We start from the raw sequence: 25,771 nt of genomic DNA, 5'->3' as shown, positions 1-25,771 counted from the left end.
GATAATTTGTCAGTAAAAAAATCTGAGGTGTTTGAAAATGTGAATGACTCACACCAAAAGAGTCGTTCATCAAGAATCGAACTCACTCGATTCAGTGTCACTGAGGAGTCGAATCTTTAATGCCTCGCGCTCTTCCCTTTAAAGTTGCACATATGACAGCGCGCGCATGGTCCGGGCGCGTCACCGAGCAATTAGAGGGAAGCGCGCGCGCACACGCGCACACACACACAGACACACACACACACACACTGAGCAGAGTCAGAGCCTAAAGCACACATTTCTCTTCATCACTCAAAGGATTTCGGAAGTGAGGGACGCTCGCGCGCTTTCACACTAAAAACCACTGGACCAAAAAAAACCGGAGATATACACTGGCTCTTTTTTTTTTTTTTTTTTTTTTTTAATGGATCAAACGGAACACTGTGGGATAAAGAGGTGCGGGAAAAGCCAGCACAGGTAGGATCAGATTGTCAGTGTGCACACTCTCGCATGTAATATGTCTCTCCATGCGAGATGAGAATGCACTACTCTCCCACTCAACTCACTGCTTTTTAATAATCCTTACCATTGTGCTTAATGAACTCAGTAATGCACTGCAACTCTCTCAACTCTGTGCATAATGCAAATGACTATCATTACCACTCTCATTCTACCCTAAACATTCATATGCATGAACATATTCCTAACTTTTTTTTTTTTAATCATTGACTGTGAGTGCACAGCACACAGTGGCCTCTGTGGTAATACACCAGGACAAGGCATTAAACAAAAAAAAAAAAAGGAAGTCATGTTATAATGATTTTTAAAGTACACTAAAAAATGATGTGCACAAGTCATAACGTAAACATACTGTTCAAACAGGAGTGTGTGTCATCATGAAATGATTAACAGCACACCTCTCATGCTGTTTTTTTTTGGATCATTTCTATATATATATATATATATATATATATATATATATATATATATATATATATATGTATACATATATATATATAAGAGAGCAAACAAGTCATAAAGAAACATGAAAGTATGAAAGTAAGTGCAAACAGGGTCATGAACTAATTGCAAATATATTGCTTGTGATGATTTATTTTAAAAATAAATACAAAAGTAGAACCTGGACTGTAGTAAAAATGACGCTGTAATCCATTAGGATTAAAGAAGAGGAAGAAAAAAAAACAATGAAAAGAAGTGAAACAAATATAAATAGTCAAAATACCAACTATTTTACATGTAAATTTTCTTTTACATGCCTATTTATCTACTTTCAGTAGTTCAGGAGTAGTTCGGCATGTTTGTACATTTCCAGGTAAAGTTATTATTTTTATTTTATTTCTTCTCTTTTTTTTTTTTGCTAAGAGTGCATTACATTATGGAGAAAAGTCCTTCATTAGCTAGCTGTGGTGTTTCTGAAGATGTCTCAGGGAAAACAGTGGTTTATTTGAATATTTCTTTATTTGATTTATTTGAATGGAAGACTTTTTTCTGAAAAAAGAAATCCTGTTTTTGGAAGTTTTGAAAGTTTTATATACTCTTTATTCCGTATGTACTAGTCATACTGCAGAAGTATTCCGAATGATACTAGAACTAGATGCTAGAATTTTCTACATTTGTAGAAAGAGTCATAACCGAGTTATGTTAAAATGTGTGTGTGTGTGTGTGTGTGCGATTACAGTGAGGTGTGTTAGAGGTTGGGTCTTTGTAGGCAAGGTGAGTGCTTTACCACGCTCCCTCAACTGGCCTACAAAGTCCCAGTTTCTGGCTCATGTGATCTTCTGTGCATTTACTGAGAAACCGTTACCGTCCACCAGCGAAGCATTTTCTCTGTACAGACAGGAGTCATGAAACCTGTTGTCTTTTACCTCCTAAAAAGTACTCAAGAATCTTTTTACCTAAGATCTTTAAATAAGAAAATAATTGGGATAAGACCGAATCAGAATTAAATCCTCTTTGTCTGTTTGGAGGCATGTGCTGAATTTTCATATCATGATAAATGTTTAATCTTTTATGTATAAAATGTCAGAGAGACGTCCGTATTATTCAAACGTCATGTTTTTGAATAATGGACAGAGTTATGGGGTTGCATTTTCCAAAAAGGATTCTTGATGCCACGTTCTGATGCCGCTTTCCTCGGGGTCGAGCATGGAAGTGTGACAATATTTTTGACGTATTCATATTGAAAATACTGCACATTATGAATATCACATGCTGCGTTTCTCTGCCAATTTTACATTTACTCTATCTATCTATCTATCTATACACACACACACAAATATATATATACATATATATATATATATATATATATATATATATATATATATATATATATATATATATATATATAATTGGCAGAGAAACACAACATGTGATATTCATAAATGACTCCATGTTTAAAGATATACATTTTTTTTTTTTTTTTTTACATTTTACATTACGTATTACTTTATGAGTAATGTATGATTCTGCAGTTTATTTATAGTCTAATTTGGTTTACTTTTAGCATTGAAAAGATCCACTCAATTAATATGAATCATGTGTATTATTTTTTAATTATCCATTTGACACTGTGAAAACAAAAACCTCTATATTTAAATGAAAAAGTGCAGAGAAACTATTAGTAAACAGGCAAAAATAAGAGCAAAAATAATTATGATTGTGATTAAAGACACGGTTAAATTCCCAGTTTTTAAAAAAAAATTGTTATATGAGTAAACCTCAGTAAGCTGAACTCACAGTTAACACTGACGAATTCAGTACTAACAAATGCTTTATCAGTGATGAGTAGTGAAGAACTTATTAACCGGCTAAAAATATTAATCTGAAACATTACTGGAAGGAATTTAGAGTTAAAATCATGTGTTTTGAGTAATACACAACTTAGAACTATAAATAAAAAGGCGATATCTTACAGTGTTGAGGATAATGTTAAATATTACATTATCCTCTCTGACAGATCGTTGGCACATTCCTGGCTGTACTAGACTGTACCAAGTCACTGAGTGTTTCTCAGCCCGGTATGGACGAGCAAAAAAAAAAAAAAAAAAAATTCTGGGTGCAAGACCAAGAAAAACGTGGGGTTTAGAGGCTCATGACGCTGAACAGGGCTCAGCTGTGACTGCCAAAAGTTTTTCGAAGGCATTTAACACACACTAAACACCGGTGTGTGAGTGAAGAGGCACGGCAGCCTCGGTTAGTCTACTTCAGTTCGAGTCGAGTCTGCAACCCAAATACTACATGGCCTGTTTTTATACTTACTGTGTGTGAGTACAGTACTGTTCTTCCTCTTCTTTGTCTCCCCGCCACCTTGTTGCTGTAATGAAAGCGCTTAATGTACACACTCAGAGACTGTACGAGCAGAAGAGACAGAGGTTACACAATGAATGGGATAATACTGAATACAGTAATTGTGATTGTAATGTTTGTATTGTATTACAATAAAAAGGACATAAGCAGAAACAAAGCCACGCCTATCAGATTCTTACACTGACTCACACACAGATTCAAGGCATCGTAATCGTGATCTCTGTGACAGTCCTGGCTTGTTTTTTAGTCATGTCTCGTGAAAGATCTCATGATTCATCTAGGTTTTTTTCGTCATGAAAAAAAAAAGCTGGAGCCAAACAGTATAACTAGCCTCTTGGCCCAGTATTATGGAGTTTAATCCAGAGGAGATACAGTTATATTACTTAGACGTAATATAATTATTAGGTCGATTATACTGTTTATTGTGGATTAGCTAGATTTGTGGAACAGAGAAGCTACACATAAGGTCCTTGCTTAATAAAATGATCTGTTTAAAGGACAGATTACTAATAATGAAAGTGTACAGATATTCAAATACCCCACTTAGGGGCGTTATGATATATGGAAAACGTCACGGTATGATTACGTAGTCTAAAAATATAATGGTTTGTCACTGTATTAATGAAATCTGAAAATAAAAAATGAAAGGAAAAATGTATTATAGAGTTTTTGTATAAGAAATATATATATATATATATATATATATATATATATATATATATATATATATATATTCACAAAAGGAAAAAAAGATCAGATTCCTTAAGTATTGTTCTATCTTTAACTCTTTTCCCCTCAAATTGTCAGTATTTATTTATCACCTCGTCTTCATCATAAAGCTAAAACAGATTGAGAGAGAGAGAGAGAAAGAGAGAGTGGCTGTAAGCAAAGGTGGTGCACAGAGAAAAAAAAAATTTTAACTAGCACAGCAGTGTGCAGAGCTGCTTAGCCAAAAATAGATAGCTGTTTCGTTTAGTTCTGTTCAGCAATGCCATGTTCTTCTGCACATTTGATAGCTTTTGGGTACGACAAAGGGAAGAACTTGCTAGGAATGCCAGCAAAAACATGTAACATGTTTACAACAGTACTGGATTATACAGCCAAAGGGTTTTCAGAGGTTGCTCTAGTTTGATTTAAGGGGAATCCAGAGGGAGAGGGTCGAGAAATTTTTAGGGAGTCATAGCCAAACACAAAAGAGGTGCGAACCACCGGAGGAAGGAACGTGATCAGGTAAAATAATAATAATAATATTAATAAAAAAACAGAAATGTATTGTAATTGGTAATGCATTTCTGGTGAAGGAACTGTCCAATCATACACTGTGACTAACCGTGAAAGCATGACACCGTAACAACCTTAATATCCAGTTTAATCCAGTTATCCAGTTAATATCTATTTGAGGCGCCAGTATTTCCGTGAAGATTCCAGTTAAGTACGCGTGAATTTGAGATAATATTCAAAGCAACTGTCACTTCTGGCCATATTTTTGATGCGCACCAGAGAGATAATACATTTCCGGCAACGTTCAGTGCAAATCCGTTATAAACACAAATCAGGCACCTTTTTTTCAAAGTCCATTTTAAGTTCACGCTGAAGACTCGGCACGTCGCAACTGATCCGCTTTTCCTTTTACACAGCATGAAGCATTTATTTCTGATTTTCGGTCACTGGCTCAGAAAATACTGTAGAACATGCAAATATCTGTAATGACTAGCAGATTATTAGAAACGTGCAGTGCCGTGTTTGGAGAAAGTTTGGAAGCCAGTGAGCTTTTCATTCCTACACGCTTCACAAAGTTGGGAATTTTAATCGACGACGTCAGAGTGCGCACTGCTACAGCTGACCTTCAGGAAACAGCTAAATGTTTTGGTGTGCATTTATTATTTCTGTGTGTCATCATTTCTCTATATAATTATTACATCCGTCAGGCACAAACACCTGCACTGCTACTGACAGAGAGAAAGTTGACTTGCAGTGGAAAATAGATACTTCATTACACATTAATAAGGCATTTTAAGTTTTGGTTAACCAAATATCCATTCTTTAACTTTTATGGGTAGTAGGAAGCACATGACTGATACTAGTACATCTTTCGTTTCAGCTTAGATGACTAAATTCTTTTCCTGTTGGCCATTTGGCTGTTACGTTTTGCCATTATGTTATGTAGTGCACGTATGTAGGAACCAGGAAGCCTTTTGTGATTCAGACCATTTTCTGGTATGACATCACCATTACCTTAGAAACAGCCATAAATATGGTTGGTGTTGTCAAGCCTTGGCTCGGCTGTTTTCGAGACACACTCATGCGGAGTAGTCGGAGCAACCTGAACACTATTTTTGTGTTGTCGGAGCCAACGAGCACAAATTATTTACCCCACGTAAACAACAATGATTTCAAACGCCAATTTGTCCATCCCGTTTGGGGTTTATAGGTCTGATTCAAGTAGATAGGAACCCGGTCATGTATGACTGGAGTTCTGTTTGACTGGCCGATAAAGTGACAGCTTCCCACTCTACAGGTTTCTACATAACGTAAATTTCGTACATTTGCTCGTAATCATTTAGTGCCATTGCAGCCAAAGCTAGCTGATGATAAAGCTACAATGGTCAAAAGTGAAAAGCCACCATAGCTACAAATACGATATTGGCAAAGGAGAAACGTAAATGAAGCACACCAGTGAACATAAAACGTTTTGTGTACAAGCCTGGAGATTTTAGCGGGATCACGTCGTACAGTGTAACAAGTAATAATCTTAAAAGACTGCTGAAAAATTGCACCGGCTTTAGAGGATAAAACAACAGGTTACTAATTGGAAGCTTTCCCAAGCACCACCTGTCTGTCAGTGTTGGATCAGCCAAATGAGAATCATAAATAATCTTTATGTATTTTATTTAAAAAAAAAAAAAAATGTAGATTAAATACAACTTGAATTCCAACTGCAGACACTCGTCTATCACCTCTCTCGCTGATTCCTTTTTCCGTTTTTCCATTTGCATTCCTTTTTTTAACTTTCTCTAATTCTCTCTTTCTTTCTTTCTTTTTTAAAAAGAAAAATTTTTTTTTTTAAAAATTTCTCCCTTCTTTTTTCTTTCTCTCCTTTTTTCTAGTTCTCGTTTTTTTCTCTCGTTTTCCTCTCTTTCTCTCTACCTTCCCTTTCCTCCCTTTTTGAACACTTTCAAACTGTTAAGCTCGTGAAAGCTTAAAAAAAACCGTAAATCTTTCTTTCATTCCTCCATCCTTTCAAATTCCTGTGCAACGCACAGTATTTCCTTTAGGAAGTGCACATCTAGGTCAGAATAGAGCTTTGGCAAAAAAGAAAAAGAAAGGAAGTATGCCACAGTATTATATCACACTATAAGATGTAAGACATAGCGGATAAATCTGTCTACATTTATTTATTTATTTCATTCGTTCATATCCAGGATAGACAGGCGCAGAGTTTAGCAGTAGTAACCACAATAATAATAACGGTTTAAAGGGTCTCGCTAATGGGTCCAACAGCGGCTCTCTGGCAGCGATGGGATTTGAACTCAGAACCTTCCGCTTACTAACGCGGCGCTACGACTGCTGCTGGCATTTTGTTTCTTTCTTTATGTTGTTAGACCTCATCTTTCATCCTGTTGTACCGAAATCCAACTGTTGCCTATTTTTATCACGCAGGATGGTGAGCTCAATCCAAACACACAAAAAAAGTTTTGCTGAAAAAAAAAAGAGCGTGTTGAACTCAATAACCTCTCCCAGCTCGGCGCTCAAATCCCAAAGCAACCCCCACTTTATAAGAGCAACTTATAAAGCCTCTGGCATATGTGTGTGATTGGAGGCTATGTGTGTGTGTGTGTGTGTGTGTGTGTGTGTGAGAGAGAGAGAGAGAGAGAGAAAGAGAGAGGAAAATTCTCTGCACTCTCTTTCTAAAGTTTCTCCTGTTGGACGGCTGACAGCGGCGTTACGGCCACAGCAAGAGAGAGAAAGAGAGAGAGAGAGAGAAAGAGAGAGCGCGGACGAATGAGAGGCAGCAAGAAAAATGAGGGACTTTTAGGGGCAGCTGTGTTTTATTAACCCAGTCATAATGCCCCTAAAAATCCTTATTGCTCTTGCAATGTTCAGCGAGCATGCTTCGTCTTCAGTCCCGTCTTAACATGTCTTCTACAGAGACACGATCATAAATCGTCTGCACAAATGATCTAATGCACACACACACCACTGAATAAAGAAGATCTGTAATACACAATCCATGACACAGCACTGCCACTACACACACAAACACAAATTCAACCATGTGCCCATAATCGATTATACACGATACTACAGTATCGAATGTCCAATATGTGAATATTGTGCTAAATATCCTGCATTTCTTTAACATAGTAGGCTTGTCCTTTAAAAATTGCATTCAGATGTATTAATTACTTAATAATTACTTAATAATTACTTAATAATAAATTACTAACAATTACTTAATTTATACTATACTGCCACAGATACAACATCAGCATTAACACAACACTCACATAAACCACAGATGAAAATGGTGTTGCTTTGTTAAGCAACAACAACAATCACTATAAATGTTTCATGTTTTCTTTTATTTTCTTAGGTGACCTGAGATCCACATTAAAAAATCTTCATCATCCTCATCATTTAAGCCTCCAACACACGTTAAGGCAGAATCCCAAATTCACTACATGTGCTCACTACATAAGGTATAACTAATATTGTATAGATAGAATTGTATAGATTGCATTGTGTAGATAGAATACCATTTGCAATTCACAGAAAACTCTGGAAATGGTTTTCTATTTACAATATGTCACTTGAAACCGAATAAAACACTGAAAATAAACAGTGCCGTGAGTTACAAGTACTTATTCAGCACATCTGTCCTACATCTAACAAAACAAGAGACATTTACTCAACTAGTAACGTCTGTTTCTATAGACAGAGGCCGCTGAGTTTAAAAACCTGAAAGCTTAAACACTGGATCTTTTTTTTGCTTTTGAATATGTAAATTTGTTGTAAATGATTTTTTAAAAAAATTGGAATCACAATCAAATTGAAACAGGAAAAAAAAATACATGCAAAATGTTATATATAGAAAGAAATAATTTTTTTTTTTTTTAAATCTTATTTATATCTCATGAAACTGAACTTGATTATGGTTATATTATATAATGAGATATACTAGAGAATTATTTTTAAATGCTGTTTAATTTTTATTAGACACATATACATATAAGGAGTTGGCCCACCTTAATAGGCACATGGGAACTAGACTCATTTTTTTCATGCTCAATTTGTATAAAATCATCCCATAGTCATTAATTATTGTTTATATCACAGGACAATGTTAGATTGATGTTTGCAGTTGGTGGAATGGTCCACTACCCACGTATCTTGTCAGTGATGGTCCTCTCTTGGTCGTCTCTTTCCACTGCTGGATAGGGGTAGAAGGGAGTGACCCATTGCGCATAGCAACAGACGAACTACAGTCAGTAATTCCCACAAAGAGACCTATATGGTACGTGGATCTGATAAAATGGTGACTCAGTGTGTAACTACACCTCATTATTAAGACCTTGTCCTGAACGTTTTGGTCCACTGGAGCTGGATTGATACCAGTTGGCATGAAAATGCAAAAAAAAAAAAAAAAAAAAAAAAAGCTCCATGTTGTCTGATTCAGAGGCCTTGAGTGTGTGGAATCTCGAGCCTCTCTCCCAGCACGACCTCTAATTAACACACACACACACACACACACACACAGAGATCACTTCCCAGTGCTGAGAGCCATCCATAGCCAAAAACCTCACGGTGTTTGGATGGCACATTATAATGAACCACACTAGTATGCTAAGAGCATTAAGCGAAAACTAAAACGGAAAACTGAACTAAGGCTGCGTTGATATATCAGTACTAACACACATGAAGAAACCTGATCATAGTTATTATACCACTGTTAGAGCACTGTTGAATTCTCGAATCTGATTGGTCAGAAGGTGTTGATTAATTTTCTATAACAGCGCCTCACCTCTGACAGTAGTTCGGCCTATCACAGGTTTATATTATTGCAGTATATAAAGGTTATTGTTTCTATAGCAACAACATGCACAGGGATTTGTAGGGCAGACGCTCCACGTAAACGGATTTACATAATGTGTAATTGTTGATATGGGGAAGTGTTCGATGAGGAGACGTTTATTTATTTATTTGTATTATGGAAGGAGTCGTAAGTGTCAGTAAGAGCTAAAGCTGTTCCTATACGTTTTCCGACACAGGAAAGTTTTCAGGACGGAGTGTATTGCGGCATCTCAGTGACAAGCTTCCTTTTTATTGTGTTTTTAGCTTCAAGAGACAGGACGATAAAGGAAACGACTGTTTATAGTAGTTATTAAGTGATAACAGTCATTAACTTTTCAGTAATTTACATTTCACAACATTAAATGGATAAAATGTACAATGTGTCACTTTTAAATAAATTTAAAAAAACCCTTAGTGTTGGCGAACTGCTGTGGTATAAGACAGATAACACTACAGAATGTGCTGTTTTTGGAAAATAATCAACTTCACAACACAGCTGTACTTACGTAATACTCTATAATGATGTACGTGACGACTTCGCAAGAGAGAAACGATTTCAGGTCAACAATTTGTACTTCGTTGCCTGTACATGTCCCGTTTGTATTGTTACGCTATTTTCTTCTTTGGTTAGTCGTAGCCAGTTTCTAGCCACTAGCTTAATCTGCTGTACCACAGCTACCATTCAGAGAGGGTGAAGCTGAACATGTTTCCTCATGTCACACTGATTGACAGGTGAGAGAGAAAGGCTGTCGTTCCCACACAGCGAGCAGGATAGTGATGCTCTCTCAGACCCCTGGCTACGATTTCATCTCACAAGTCACATGCGTAGTAGCCTAAGCCTCCTTTTTAATAACAAAAAGAAGTATAAAAGAGCAGTGTTTCTGCTAAACTGCTGATGACCGAGAGCAGAGGCGTAGCTAGAGGGCTGGATTTTGGGTTTGAACCCCGCTGAAATATTTTATATCATTTCCAAATGCTTACTCGTGGGCGGTTAGAACTGATTATATATGCGTCAAGTTATGTTTTGCGCAGTACTTGCGTTATAATGATATTCATAAAAGGCAACGTTACAATTCCAGACTCAACTACCCTTCGTTTGTTTAATGACATTTTAATGGTTGCTACTGTGAGCAACAGATTTAACCAATCAGAATCATGCATGTTTCCTCCACTCTTACTACTGTCTTGCATCCACCCAAAGTGCATGAGCGTGTCCCATTTCTCAATCTAATGTTGTTTAGAGTACATTTCTACCCAACCCTTGAAATTACCTCCTGCCTATGCCCCTGGCTGAGAGTGATCCTCTTGACCAATCCACTTTAAACAACATTTAACCAGTGACACATGCAAAGCTGTAAAGTGATATTGTGATACACCTATTATCCTGTAAGCGCTGACATTTTTTATATGACAGATTGATATTAAACTGAGTGACTCATAAGTGGAGAAAACCCAAACATGCACATGCACAATTCTTTTATCTATTTCGACCTAAACCTGTATGTATGGGTTTTGGGGGGTGGGGTGGGGTGGGGTGGGGTGAGGGGGGAGATGACTCAGAATAGGACCACACCCTGACTCTGACTCAAACCCACACCCACCCACACACACACACACACACACACACACACACTCACACACATGTACACACACTCCTCAGGAATCTGAGGATCTTACAGCAATACAGCCATGGGTCAGTGTTAAGTTGATGATGGACAGAGAAAGCTGTTTCAAAAAGTCACAGATTAAAAACACTGGATAAAAAAATGTTAGCACTGATTTGGGTCACTGTCTGTGAGGATTTCCCTGTGTTCTGCCTGTTTCTGTGTGGGTTTTCTCCAGTTTCCACCCAAAAAACATGCCCGCAATTGAACTGGCTACATTGAATTGTCCCTGTATGTGAATGTCTATGTGTGTGTGTGTGTGTGTGTGTGTGTGTGTATGGCACCCAGCGATGAACTATTCCAGCCTCATGCCCAGCATTCCCAAGATAGGCTTCGGATTGACTGCTAGCCTGGCCAAGATAAAGCACTTGATGAATGAATAAATATTATTAAACCATATTATTATATACAGAGTTGTCTTTTTTTTTTTTTAAAGATATGACCAGTGTTATATTCCATGTTACAAGTTAAAACAACTGACAGTTTTGGCTTTTGCACCGTTTGTACTGCCAAATTTACTTTCATATTGTAGTCAATTATCTTCCATTTCACGGCATGACAGATTGATTGAATTATCCACCTCTTTAAATCCGATTGATCTCAGTCAGGTGACAGGTTTTTATTCTGATTAAACAATCACTCAGATTATTAGCGGATTATTAGGCTGCATGTAGACGGAGTGTTTTGAACTCAGTTTACTTATTACTTAGGAAGGATGGATTCTTGTTTGACTTTAGGGTTAGTGTGTAACCAAGCATAGCTGTCAGCATAGCATAGTTTTCATAGAGTGTGTGTGTGTGTGTGAACTGTCAGAAAGTGAAGAAAGTGTCAACAGTAAGTGCTGACAATAAAAAGGTGTGGTGTTTTACAGGATCAAAAATGAAAAGTAGAGTTTACTGAGCCGTGCTGCTATGTGGCTTTCACATTTCCATAGTGTGAACATCACACGTGATTTGGATGATAATACAGTATAATTCCAATCCGGTCTACTGCTGAAGCAGAATAATACCATATACAAACACTGCTCTTACCTCAACCAGCCATTTTATAGGGATCAAAAGAGTACAAAAACAATGTTTTATTTCATTCATTCATCTTCAAGAAGGGCTTTATCCTGCTCAGAGCTGTGGTGGATCTGGAGTCTATCCAGGGAACATTGGGCCTGAGGCAGGAATACACCCTGACCGGGACGCCAGAACATCACTGGCCACCATCCACACACTCTTTCACACCTAGAGGAAATTGTAAGTAGCTAATCCACCTACGAATATGTTTTTTCAAAGGTCAGAGAAAACCACAGAACCCAGAGGAAACCTGCAAGGACACGGGGAAAACATGTATTATATCTCCATACAGACAGTAACCTGAGCTCAGGATCAAACCAGGGGCCTGTTGCTACCTGCTGCACCACCATGCTCCCCATTTTGTTATTATTTTAATTTGAAAACAGTGTTGCAACCTAGATTAAAATAGAGCTCCGAATCTTATATTATTCAGTTCTCATTTCCAAGAGGAGGAATGATTCATTTTTAGAAAATACAATCATCACTCAGCCTCACATCCTCAAAAAACAAAAGTATATGAACCTTAACATCAACCCACATATGCTGAGTCCAGTGTGAACTGCCCTCTTTGTTTCAAATAACGAGGGCCAATTCAACTAAAATTAGTTCTGGGCCAGACAAGACTAATGGAGATAAACAGCAGGAGAAAAAAGTCCAAGTCCACTACTGAGGGCAGCTGGAATTCTTTATTTAGGCTGCGTTTACAGGAAACATTTCCATACCCATTGAAAACGCACCATTTGCTGTTGATATTAATGAGTTGTAACCTTGATGGAACAAAGTATGACAGGACCATGCATCATCTCGTAGGAGATGGTTTAGATCAGAGAATCATGTTTGCATGACCGTCCATGTGATTCATGGTCAACCGCACTCCTCTCCCCTTACAAGCATGCAATGCATATCAGTGATTTCCAAAATGTTGGTTTTAAGCTCATCTGAGAATCACAGCTGAGGAACATAGCAGGATGAAGCTAAGCAAGAATGAAGACAAGAAGGAGGAAACAGAAAAAAAATGGATGAGATGCCACATATTAACAAATTGCACTAGGACACTCGGACCTTTCTTTACATAATGAACAGTATTTTCTGTAAGGAACTATATCTGTGTCTCGAACTGTGTTCTTCACACACTAGTGCACTATGGATGATGTGCTGGAATTGCAGAGAACTGAAGTATGGAACACCAGAGACACTTGGAGCTCACAGTGTGCTATATGCACCGGAATGAACGCAGTCATTAATCTGAAATTTAGAGAATGACACTAATTGCTAGCTCTGTGTGTGCAGGTGACAGCAGGTAACTAATGTTTCCTACAGCTTAAGGGTGCATTCATACTTTCAGTAATAATGCCAAGCCACTTTTTTGTGGCTTTTATTTGTTTTATTTATTCTGATATAAAAAAGCGGCTCATGCAACGAGCACATTGTGACCATAACAATGCTCTTTTCCGGTTCTAGCTAGTACCAGCTAACTAACTAGCCTGGGCTTGTTATATACAGGGCGTCCCAAAAGTCTCCACACATAGGGGAAATTAACACTTTTTAGCAACATGTCTTCCAAAATTTTTCATAATCCATAGTTCATATTTTCAGAAAAAAGTTTTTCAGATAGCCTTTAAGAATGCCTTTGACAAAAGAAGAATGTATTGAAATCATTCTCATGGCTGGATCGGGAAGCTGTCGCAAGGTTGAGATGGATTTTAACAGGAAACATGGCAAGCATGTCACACAAGACACCAACCTCGGACCAACCGAGACGTGCACGTCCACAAACATCCACTGATGAAGGCACAACGTAACACATAATCCCATATATATGGAGACTTTTGGGACACCCTGTAGATTAGATTTATCATTATCAGTAATAAAGATTAAATACAGATTGTTTTTTTGAAGGTTGTTTTTGCTTCGCTGCAGCTTTGGAGGACTAATTCTTCACCAGCACTTTATTGTCCATGTTTTTTTCCCTTGCTTGCCCCCAACTTGCAACATGATTGGTTGGGAGGTTTTAAAAAAAAGTGCTCGATGTGCTCACTTTGGACTTTTCTGAAAATTTGAACCTTGGAAGCTCTCCACTGTGACCAAAAAAATGCAGACGGGAACGCTATTCCCATAAGGTTAACTGTAAAATGGCAATTGGGAAAACATGCCAACACGCCCCTGCTTTGTGTGAGTGATCCTGGATTAACCACTGTGTATGTGAAGTGATATCAAGTGTTATTAAAACAAAGTGCTTACCATTTAATTTGGTGTAAAGGTTTATTATTTTTCATATTCAGATACCCACAAAGTAACATCAAACAGATAGATAGATAGATAGATAGATAGTAATCCTGGAGGAAAATTCACACAATTAGTAGTGTAATGTATAAACAGTGTACTGTATTTTAAATAATGTATGTAAAATGTATGTAATGCATAAAATTTGCTATTATTTTACATCACAGAAAATCCACATAGTGTATCACATATTACACTGTACTGTAATTTATTGGCAAATACACACTTTATATAACTGAATAAAATGCAGTTTACGCAGTTTACAGTGCAGTCTGAATTTAAGACTGCAAGTTTAATAATCATTTATAAAGTTGTAAACTGTATTTTCATGGCAAAGTCTGACTTTTGAAGGTCCAAAAATTGATCAACTAATTCAGAATGCATAGATAATAATACATAATAATGATAGTCCATTACCAGAGTCACTTTTTCTGCTATAAATGGGTCACTGGGGCATCTGGATCCTGAAGGGGGAAGAAAAAAACCGAGAAGGTAAAAAGAGAGCTCAAGAGAAGAAAAGAAAAAAGAAAAGAAAAGAAAAGGAGAGAGACAAAAATTAAAGCGACAGAGAAAGAAATGGGACGAAAGATAGAGCAAAGGAATTTGGGTGGTGGAGGAAAAAACTCCAGACAGTAGTGGGTCTTTGAGGCTCCTGAGACTAGACTTGATGTGGACTGCCAAACGTTCCACGGTATAGGTTCTAGTGTGCTGTTCCCTATGGAAGCAACCAGGTGAGATCACATAGGCTATCTGTAAACATGAATGTCATCATATCTGTTAAAAAAGAATTAATTATATCAGTCAGAATATTTCTTTAAAAAAAAAGTCGATCACACAGTTTCTTGCTCTACTGTATATGGGTCACTGTGGCTTCTGCATCCTGCAGCACACACTCAAATATAGCACATCCTCACAGTGTGTGTGTGTGTGTGTGTGTGTGTGTGTGTGTGTGAGAGAGAGAGAGAGAGAGAGAGAGACTTGGCAAAATATGGACACTGGTAAATTCAATAACAAAATCAAATTCTATTGCATGGATGTGAAATTATGACATCACCTTTGATTTGGCATTTAAAAAGTGAGGATAAAAATGCAACTGAAACAATAAATTAGTACCATAAAACAAAATAAATCATACTAATGTAAACTAAATCATACAGAAACAGTTATAGAGAGGTGAGACCTACCTATCTGCTTTACCCTTCACCATTACAAAATACTCTTCCTTAATTATAACATTTGGAAAAAAAAAAGTAATAACTCAACAAATCAAATTAAATTGTTACCAGTTTTTAAACTGAGCCACCAAACTGTAACACTATTTAACCTTTAAATGTGTTCAGACACTGTCATTTTTACATTGACATTTATGGCATTTGGCAGATGCCCTTATCCAGAGCGACTTATAGAAGTGCTTTGAAGTCTCTATCAATAAATACATCCTGATACTGGTTCACTAGGTCACGGACTAAGAATACCATCAGTCTAAAAAACTCTGTTATAACTCTGTAAAAACTCTGGTAATATAGTAAGAAAAGCATACAGGCAACACAATTTTTTTTATTAATGTGCTAAATTAAGTACTTCAGGAAGAAGTAGGTCTTCTGATGTCGTTTGAAGACAGCCAGTGACTCAGCTGTTCGGACATCTTGGGGAAGTTTATTCCACCATCTAGGTGCCAGAACAGAGAAGAGTCTTGATGCATGTCTTCCTTGTACCCTGAGGGGTGGTGGGACCAGTCAAGCAGTGCTAGAGGATCAGAGGGAGCGTGGTGCAGTGTGGGGTGTCATAAGTGCTTTGAGGTAAGTGGGTGCTGGTCCGTTTTTGGCTTTGTAGGCAGGCATCAGTGTTTTAAATCTTATGCGGGCAACTACAGGAAGCCAGTGGATGGAGTGTAGCAATGGGGTGGTGTGGGAGAACTCAGGAAGGTTGAAAACAAGTTGTGCAGCTGCATCGTGGATCAGTTGCAGAGGTCAATTGGTGCTTAGAGGCAGAAATGCCAGGAGCAAGTTGCAGTAGTCCAGTACCTGCATGACCTCAGTGGATAGAAATGGACGAATGTTGTAAAGGAGAAATCGACATGAGCGTGTCAAGTGAGTGATGTGAGAGGAAAAGGACAGCTGACTGTCCATGGTTACCCCAAGTTTGTGTGTAGTAACCGAACTTGAGATCAGAGAGTTGTCCAGGGAGATCACAAGGTCCTGACGTGGGGATGAATCATCTGGGATGAACAGCAGTTCAGTTTTGCTGGGATTAAGTTTCAGCTGATGACCTGCCATCCATGATGAGATATCTGCCACATGCTGAGATCTGAGCGGAAACATGAGTGTCTGAGGGAGGGAAGGAGAGGATGAGTTGAGTGTCATCTGCATAGCAGTGGTATGAGAACCCATGTGAGGATATGACCTCACCAAGAGATTGCGTATAGAGGGAGAACAGAAGAGGACCAAGTACTGAGCCTTGTGGGACACCAGTGGAGAGTCTGCGGGGAGCAGATGTGTATCCCCTCCACGTCACCTAATATGACCGACCTTCCAGGTAGGAAGCAAACCATTAACATGCCACGAAATCCAAGACTCATGAGGATGGACAAGAGAGTCTTGTGGTTGACTGTGTCAGATGCTGCTGAAAGGTCAAGGAGGATGAGGACTGATGACAGTTTGATCTAGCAGCATGTAGTTTCTCAGTGACGGCCAAAAGGGCAGTTTCTGTGAAATGTGCCACTTTGAAGCCAAACTAGTTAGGATTGTGGAGGCTGTTCTGTGAGAGGCAGTCGATTGTAGACAGTGCATTCAAGTAATTTAGAAAGAAATGAGAGAAGTGATACCAGTCGGTAGTTGCGGATGTCTGAGTGATCCAGAGTGGGTTTCTTCAGGATGGGAAAAACCCTTGCTCTCTTGAATGCAGTTGGTACATGACCAGATGTTATGGAGCCATTCCTGATAGTAGTGATGAAGGGGAGACGGTTTTGTGAGACGGTCTGGGGCATTGTGGAAGGGATTGGATCCAATGGGCGGGTGGTATGATTGCAGGACAAGATGACTTGCAGGATCTCTTCTGTTGCTAGATTAGAAAAATGTGCTGGTGAAAGAGAAGGGGAATCCTGAGTGTGTAGTGTAGGAGTTTGTTATTTATCAGATGAAACGCATTTCCTCTCTAAATCAATCAGAATCTCATAGAAACAAAAAGAACAGAAAAGAAAAGAAAAGAAACAACAAAATTATATTCAGGATGTACTTTTCTTATACAATTTTGTTTTATAACACTGATTTGTTGTATTGTTTTTATATGACGTTTTTATACGTATACTTTGTTCATCACAGTTACATGACATTATGTAATGACAGTAAGGCTAATAAAGCAGCCTAAATTAAAAAAAAAGAGAGAGAAAATTAAATAGGGGGCCAGTGTGAGTAGAAAGAGCTCTGTCCACTCAGAGAGGAAAAAGAGTGAGAGAGATGAAGAGTGAGAAGGAGAAAGAGAGAAGGATGTAGTGATGAATCAGGTTGCTTAATATAGACAAACATTTTCAGTATCTGTCACAGTCCCTAAAGCCAGGCAGTAATGTGTACCATGGGATTAACACTCCTGTGTTTATGAGTGCACACACACACACATTAGTAAAATCCTCCAGTTCTCATCAGTGTGTGACTGTAGACTCTCTGACCTTACTGTGAGAGTAAACAGCAGTCATGAACTAGCCAAACATGGCTAAAGCTAAGAACTAGCACCATACACCCATACATTTGGAACTGCTCCCAATAAAGGCATCATGGACAGTGATGAACTCTCAGCTGTTAGCCAGTGGGAGGAAACAATACAGAAAGGAGCGAGAGAGAGAGAGAGAGAGAGAGAGAGAGAGAGAGAAATGAATTATAGGTGTACTATATAACTCCGTGTACTAAATATAGTGCAAAATAATATCGTTTACAAAGTGTTTTACACACTTCACATTCTGTGTGCACTGCAAGATGGCTGCTCTGGCAAGAGCTAGTGCAATACATTGTCCTGTGTAAAGATTTTTTTCCTTCCCCCTCCTCTGTCTTTCCCCACTTTTGTAGATTGTACTTTGTTTATTGTATTCTTATGTACTTATTTATATTCTGTTTTGGTCATTTGTTTAAGCTATTTGTGCAGAGTGTGTGTCTTTTATATATTCTTGTTGCATTTTAGCAATTTACCTGAGCCTCGCCGTTGGAATTTCAGTGTACATATATCATGACGTACTGTGCAAATGACAAATAATAAGATAATAATAAGATGTCCTGAGACTCTCCATTATCTAAACCTTGAAGAGGGTAAAGAGAAGAAGCAAGATAATTAAAATGAAAGATAGATAGAGAGCGTATTTAGCTGATTAGCAATGCATATCTGTAACAGGTGCATAATGGAAACCCCAGCACACTCAGTTCTTAGCCACTGGCTTCATGTCTCTTTATCTAATGTACACTATAAATCAAAAGTTTGGACATGCTTAATAGTAGAGAGGGTTTTTTCACTTTATTTTCAGTATTTTCTATTTTTTAAAATAAAAGTGAAGAGATTCATTGGATCTGAATGGATGGATCTGGGGCCTATCCATGGAACACTAGGTTCAAGGCAGGAATGCACCATGGATGGGATGCCAGTTCATTACAGGTCACCAAGCAGACATCAAAAATATACAATAAATTATGCTGTGTCCCCAAAAATGTATTGAATAAATTAAAATCAAACCATGTTATGTTTTAGATTCTTCAAAATTGCTAACTTTTGCTTTTGCAAACTCTTAAGATTCTCTCAATCAACTTCATAAGGTTGCTTTGGATGCCTTTCCAACAGTCTTGAAGGAGTTCGTACATATGTTGAGCACTTGTTGGCTGCGTTTCCTTCACTCTCTGGTCTAGTTTAAAACAGAATTTCATCAGGTGTGCACAAACTTTTGACTGGCAGTGCATGGCTAAAGACTAAAGAGAATATATCATAAAGGAGGATGAACATGGACGATTATTTTGCATACTTTTGCACTATATTAGCTGCTGTCGGGGTATGCATAAGCGTCTGACATGTCCACACTGCGACACACTCTAAACAAATTGAATACAATAATTGAGTAAAAAGAGCTGGATGATGGACTATACTTGTGTATAGTGATGGACCCTTTTGCACTACGGTGGTAATTCTGCTGTGTGTTTCCTCTGTCTGTTTGCAGCACCTCATGGTTGACATCTCCCACCCACAGTATGACCTTGAAGGGTCCTTGCCACTTGGCAAGTAAATTTGAACTAGATGGGGAGTAATATGAGGACTTTACACCTACTATAGAGCCACTGTCTTCGGCCAGGGGCAGATTTTCTTATGATAAGTGTGTTTTAATCACAGGTCCAAGAGTTACTGAACATTTTTACTGCGTGTTGGACCATCCTTCCAGCTTTCTTTATGTTTAACACCCCATGGTTTCTACCCATATAATAACTTAAAAGGGGAAATTCCCATTTAATTAATTAATTAGTGTGTAAAGTGTGTAAAGCTTGTATATTGTACATGACATAAATGAAGTGCCCTTATCAGTTAGGATCACTTTCATGATCCCAACTCGGAGATTACATGGAATAGTGCCTTGACCACACTCTTGCTGAAATTGTCCACAAATGCACTGCTTTGGGATACTGTGTCACATAGTCCACAAGGACTAGCACAGTGTGATACCTCCATGCTGACTGGTCTAATGGCCTAAAGGAGGGTCTCGATTAGGGGAAGAGGGTGCAACAGTGTGTTTGGGGTGGACAGCAGATTCATCAACTGATGTTTGCAGGAACCAATGTACACCACCAATGTACATTACTGATAATAATCACCTGATGTACATCAATGTGAATGCCCAGCCAATAAAAAACCAGCCATTAACCACTGTTGAGTTTTGTCAATCATCAGGTGCCCAGTCATGGAGTGAGTATATGAGCCACAAGGAAAAACATTAATAGGGTCATAGTTTTCCACACTTTGGTTGTCCTAACACACTCTGTACAGCTGTAAAGATTGCGCCGTCAAACCTCAGTCAAACACTTCGACCACTCATCACAGTGACCGAGTTTCTTAAGGGTTCTTAAGGGTTTCTTAAAATATCATAACATGGCTGGCCCAGAGGGAAGTCCATGAGGGGAATGAAGAGAGAGGAAAGGAACACCTCCCACCACCCTGCCTGGTTACGGTCACACAAGGTACCATGATGTACCACCACATAGCACCTTACACTTTGGATTTACCTAATCCTATGTCCACTGCTAACTGAACAAACCCTGCCCAATCCCCAAAATTACTGGATAGGAAAAGTGGAGACAAACTGCCACCTTTCTTTTATGCTTTTGGGTCATAAATTCAATGTCCAGCAGCATCAAAGAATGTGTGTGCACATCACCTAGCCCCCTACCTCTCAGGCCCTTTCCAATGCCTTGTCTTGAATCAGGCTTTGGTGGATAAGGGTCCACCAATGCTTAAAGTTTACAGCTCTCTGTATGTCACTTCTGCATTAGGGAGGGCCATGGCACCATGCAAATCTAGAGTACCTGATCCACCTCCATTTGGGCCTAGTCCAGCCAGAAGTGCCCTGCCCAGACCTGCCAAGACCCAGTTCTACCTCACTGCCAATCGGCTGTGGCCTCTGGGGAAGATAGGGGAAAAGATAAAGAATAGGAATGGGGAAGCATTTGGTTTAGCAAACATGTGGCTATGGCTCCAGCTCTGAGGAGTCACCTTTCCTACAAGTACCTGTTGAACAATGCCACCCTTGGTGACAGTGGTGTAAGCTGTAGTGCTGGGGTGGGTGGAGTTCTGGGGGTGAAGAAGATGGCGTTTAGGATCCCTGGTTACACAAATGTGGACATGTGGTCCTTGGCTGGTTGGATGGCTTCAGCCAGAGTGTTGGGTTTTCTGCCTCCAAAGACCATGTAAAGGCAAGCAGCCTCTAACACACCATAGACAGATTAAGTGCGGAGAAACAAATATAATCTTTGTTATTGCAATTGGCACTACAAGAGCCCTTCTCTCAGCCACGCACACTCATTGCTCCAAAACACCTGCAACTCATTTTCCAGCTAATCAAGAATTTCTTTATCAAAGCTGTATTAAAATTATGTCCATATTGCTTAGTATTTAATAATACATTATTTCAGCAAAATATTATTCTACTGCTTATTTTAACTTATGCTTGTATTTGAACTATAAGTTGTGTGATTTTTATTTATTTATTCTTTACAGAATTGTGAATCGTGGATTGATGTTTACTGACACTCACTCACAGAATCCACTGCAGCAAGCCTACACTGTGGAAGAAACAAAAGTGAAGCTATTGCTATGAATCTTTTGAGACAAGCTTCAGTGGAATTAGTTGTCAAATACTTAAGCTACACTATATGGCCAAATGTTTGTGGACATCTGACCATCAAAACCATATGTGGTTCTTCCTTTGTTGCCACTGTTGCCACAAAGTTGGAAGCATGCAATTATAAAGGATGTGTTTGTATACAGTTTTCCTTCACTGGAACTAAGGGGACTAAACATGTTCCAGCATGAAAATGCCCCTGTGCACAAAGCAAGCTCCATGAAGACATGGTTTGTCAAGGCTGGAGTGGAAGAACACTAGTGGCCTGCACAGAGCCCTGACCTCAACCCCACCTTTAGGATGAACTAGAATGCCTCCTGAGCCCCAGGCCTCCTCACCCAACATCAGTGCCTGAACTCACTAATGCTGGAGAGAGTGGAGGTTATTGTAGCAGCAAAGGGGGAACTACATCTGGAATGGGATGGTCCAAAAGCACATATGGGTGTAATGGTCAGGTGTCCACAAACCTGTGGGCATATAGTGTATTTTCACTTCTCCTGCATGCTTCCAATAAAGGACATCAGGAAATGTTCCCTGGTGCCATTACGTTCTTTAGAAAAAAAATGCCGTTCAGAATTGAGTGACTGATTTCTGCGAGGATGCAAACCTCTGATGCCGCTTTGACACAAGTAGGTCAATTGCTCAACATAAGAAAGTTGCACAGGGTGCTGCTGGAAATTAGGGAAGACATCAGTCTGTATTCACTACTTTGAGAAAGGAGAATTCCAGTCTTCTTGCTGCAACTTGCATTTGTCATTTCCTAAACAATGCTGCAAAGCATTCAAGAAACTCTCATGAAGTTGAATTATTAGTTAATATATACAATGAGTTTTCTTGTAGTGCAAAACGTAAGCTGAATGCCTGTTTTTAATTGGGATATATGGTACTGCGTCATGTGCCCAATAGGTGGCTTTCCCTGTTTGCAGCAGTGAATATGTGTTTCATTTAAAAAGCAGAGGACATCTGTCCATGAATAATATGGGAACTCATAAGAAGATGAACTGAACCCAGACATAGAGTTTTCTATTCATGAGTGTTACATCTTTGTTGTGCACGGATAGATTATGGATCAGACTACCTCTTGAAGAATATTTTAGTGCTCAGTCTCAGGATGTTTTTTTAGCATGTTATCAGACATTCAAGATGGACTCAATGTGGACTATGTTGAAATGGGTTTTCATTCAGTGGAAGTCACCAAACATCCTCAAAATTGTTGAACATGCTCTTGCAGTTCCTGTAAACAATGCATACATGAAGCAGGTCTTCAGTACTATGAACAATCTTTGGAGCCATGAAAGAAACAAACTGTCATCAAGGCAGAAATCTGTATTTGATTTAATTGTGGATTGTCATGTGGTGAATTCTACGAGCTTGTTTTGAAGAACAAGCCACTGCGTATTTGTATTTGAGTCAAATACAAAGTACAGTTGGAAGAAACATTATGGGTGAGCCTAATGGAAACCTTAAATGTGTGTTAGGGCATAGGGGTGTCGAGTTTTAGCATGACAAGGTGGCAATCTGACATTGATACCTGCTTTGCATCCCTGGTGGTGGCACAAGATGAAGCTCAATGCTACGATGTGCACTGATAACTGCTATAGAGAGCTAACAATATTTCATCATGTATGGCATGCACAGGCAATATGTTAGTCATTCTCCTGCTAGTGTTGGAACAAATCTTGTTCCTTGCAGTGGGACACCTAGGCTAGGACATGGAGAGGCTCTTCACCAAATTGGTTTACGCACATGATGACAAGTGTGCAGCACATTCTGCTTTCCCAGACACATTTCCGAACCCTGAACAGAGTGAGTCACACTCTCAGGATCCTTACAGATGCATAAGCACCTCCATTCAAGCTCAAAGCAGTACCTACCCACCACTAAAAGGCCTTGAAGAGTATGCCCATGAAGGGTGGTGGCTTGCATTGAGGCAATTTCCATACAAAAATATTGCTGGGCAGTAATGTTCAATATTTAGTGGGTCCTGATGACAGTGTCATAAGGACAATCAAATCATGAGTTCCACTGTAGGTGTGAAGCTAGATTCACTGAGAATGCTAGTCACCCTATTAATGCATGGGAAATATTATTGTAACTGCTAATTGGATTCAGCCAGGTCACTATGTGTGGCACCAGCTCCTGCTGAAGGTCCTAGGATTGCTGATGGCAGCCATAGCAGCAGTTCGAAGCAACTTTCAAAATTGGGTTATCAGTCTTCAGCTGGACCCCAAATACCACAGGTAGAGACATGTCTTCATCTCTCTGAGAGGGGCACAGGCTCTATTTTGCATGGCTAGACTGAAAAAGTGGTGTTCCAGACCTTGCCACTTTTGGCTAGATGCAGGTGGACATTTTCTCTGATGCCAAGTCAACTCATTGATTGTGGTTCTCCCTAGCAGAAGCACTGGCCCATGACTGGCCCATGTTTTACAGAAATTAGCAACTAGACTGTAGAGTCCCACATGTGGCACTAAGAAAGCTAGCAAGGCCAAGTGCTTGGAACACCCTGGTAGCTTACTCCCCAAGAAGATTAGCAAATAAACAGAAAGATCTAGCACCCCCAGACAGGTCACCTGTGTTTAACCCCTCTGGACAAAGTGCAGACTGACAATTACAAACTAACAGTCCAGGAAACCTTCCTGATTTCAAGAGCCCCTAGTACATGGGTCTTGTATGCCCTAAGCTTTAAGCTGTACCTTGAATGGTGTGCACCTCACTGACTAGATCTGATATACTGCTTGATTCTTGAAAAACTTTTCCTCAGTGACTGCTTGACAGTGGCAAGTACCCATTTACACTAAAGGTACATGTGGGAAGATCATTTTACCAAATTTTGTAACTCAATGAATCAACCTTGTTCCATGAAGTTACATGAAAGCTAACCTGCAGTGTTGACCTGCTGGCCATCCAGTCCTCAGACCAACTGTTTCTCTGTTTCTTTTCTCTGAAAAGAAACCCTGGTCATCACTGGGCACCAGGTTCTAAAGACTTAAAGTTGCCTCTCCCAGTAGTGTGAGAGCAGTTCATCTCCCAACATTTTAGCAGTCCTAAGGTGAGTTGGTTTCTCATGACAATGTGACATGTTTTCCAGGTGATTCTCACCACTTCTGGTGATTAGTAGGGGTGAAATAGAACACTAGTTACGCATTCACTCTCACATGTTCACTCAGGTTTGTTGAAGGTGGAGTGGCTGGCCACTTTATGTCCCAGGGCGCAGTCATGTCTATGTTACCTTCTGGCTCTCCCTTTTAGTTATGCTACCATAGCTTGTCTTGCCAAAGTCCCTGCTTGCACTGTGCACACAATGTACATTATCCGTAACCGTTACATGACAATAAACATGACCTAATAAATCTGTGTTTCTCCCTCTCTCTCCCTCTCTCTCCCTCTGTCTCTCTCTCTCTGTCGAGCTACACATGCTACTCCTGAGATACCAGTGATCCTGACCCCTTCTGCTCTCAGGACCTGCCTGATCCAGCCTGATGCCCTACTTCTGGTTGGAGTTCTCATCTCACGGAAACCAATCCCTGCTGTTGAGGATAGCCCCATATGGACAGGCTAAAGATACATGAACTTACTGTGGATGGAACCACTTAGAAACCATGAAGATGGCTTTGGACTGCAATATCCGCAAACAGTTTTGCACTTAAGTCTCCATCACTGAACAGTTTGATAACTTCAACAAAATAGACTTCATGTGAAAACTGTGATGACTTTCGTGGTTACACAATTTTTGATCATGTAGTATACAGTTATAGAATGGAAATTCGCACTGTCCGTTGTCACCCAAATGAGGATCCCTTTTGTTCCCTTTTGAGTCTGGTTCCTCTCAAGGTTTATTCCTCATATAGTCTCAGGGAGTTTTTCCTTGCCATTATCACCTCTGGCTTGTTCGTTAGGGATAAATTTATAAATGTACAAATTTAAAATTTATATCCTGAATTTATATTTTTCTGTAAATCTGCTTTGTGACAATGTTCATTATTAAAAGCGCTATACAAATAAAATGTAATTGAATTGAA

At 39.1% G+C, this 25,771-nt stretch overlaps 1 long non-coding RNA gene across 1 annotated transcript; it reads left to right on the top strand.

Annotated features, from left to right (window-relative positions):
- On the top strand, window positions 1-25,771 carry LOC128319858 (uncharacterized). Its single transcript, XR_008303318.1, has 2 exons — window positions 1-456; window positions 12,329-25,771. It is a non-coding gene; the product is annotated as an uncharacterized LOC128319858 (long non-coding RNA).

The sequence above is a fragment of the Pangasianodon hypophthalmus genome, chromosome 13 (assembly GCF_027358585.1).
Source record: "Pangasianodon hypophthalmus isolate fPanHyp1 chromosome 13, fPanHyp1.pri, whole genome shotgun sequence".
NCBI classification, from domain to species: domain Eukaryota; kingdom Metazoa; phylum Chordata; class Actinopteri; order Siluriformes; family Pangasiidae; genus Pangasianodon; species Pangasianodon hypophthalmus.
Note: the sequence above shows the minus strand (reverse complement) of the source record. Positions and strands in the feature narration are given on the sequence as shown.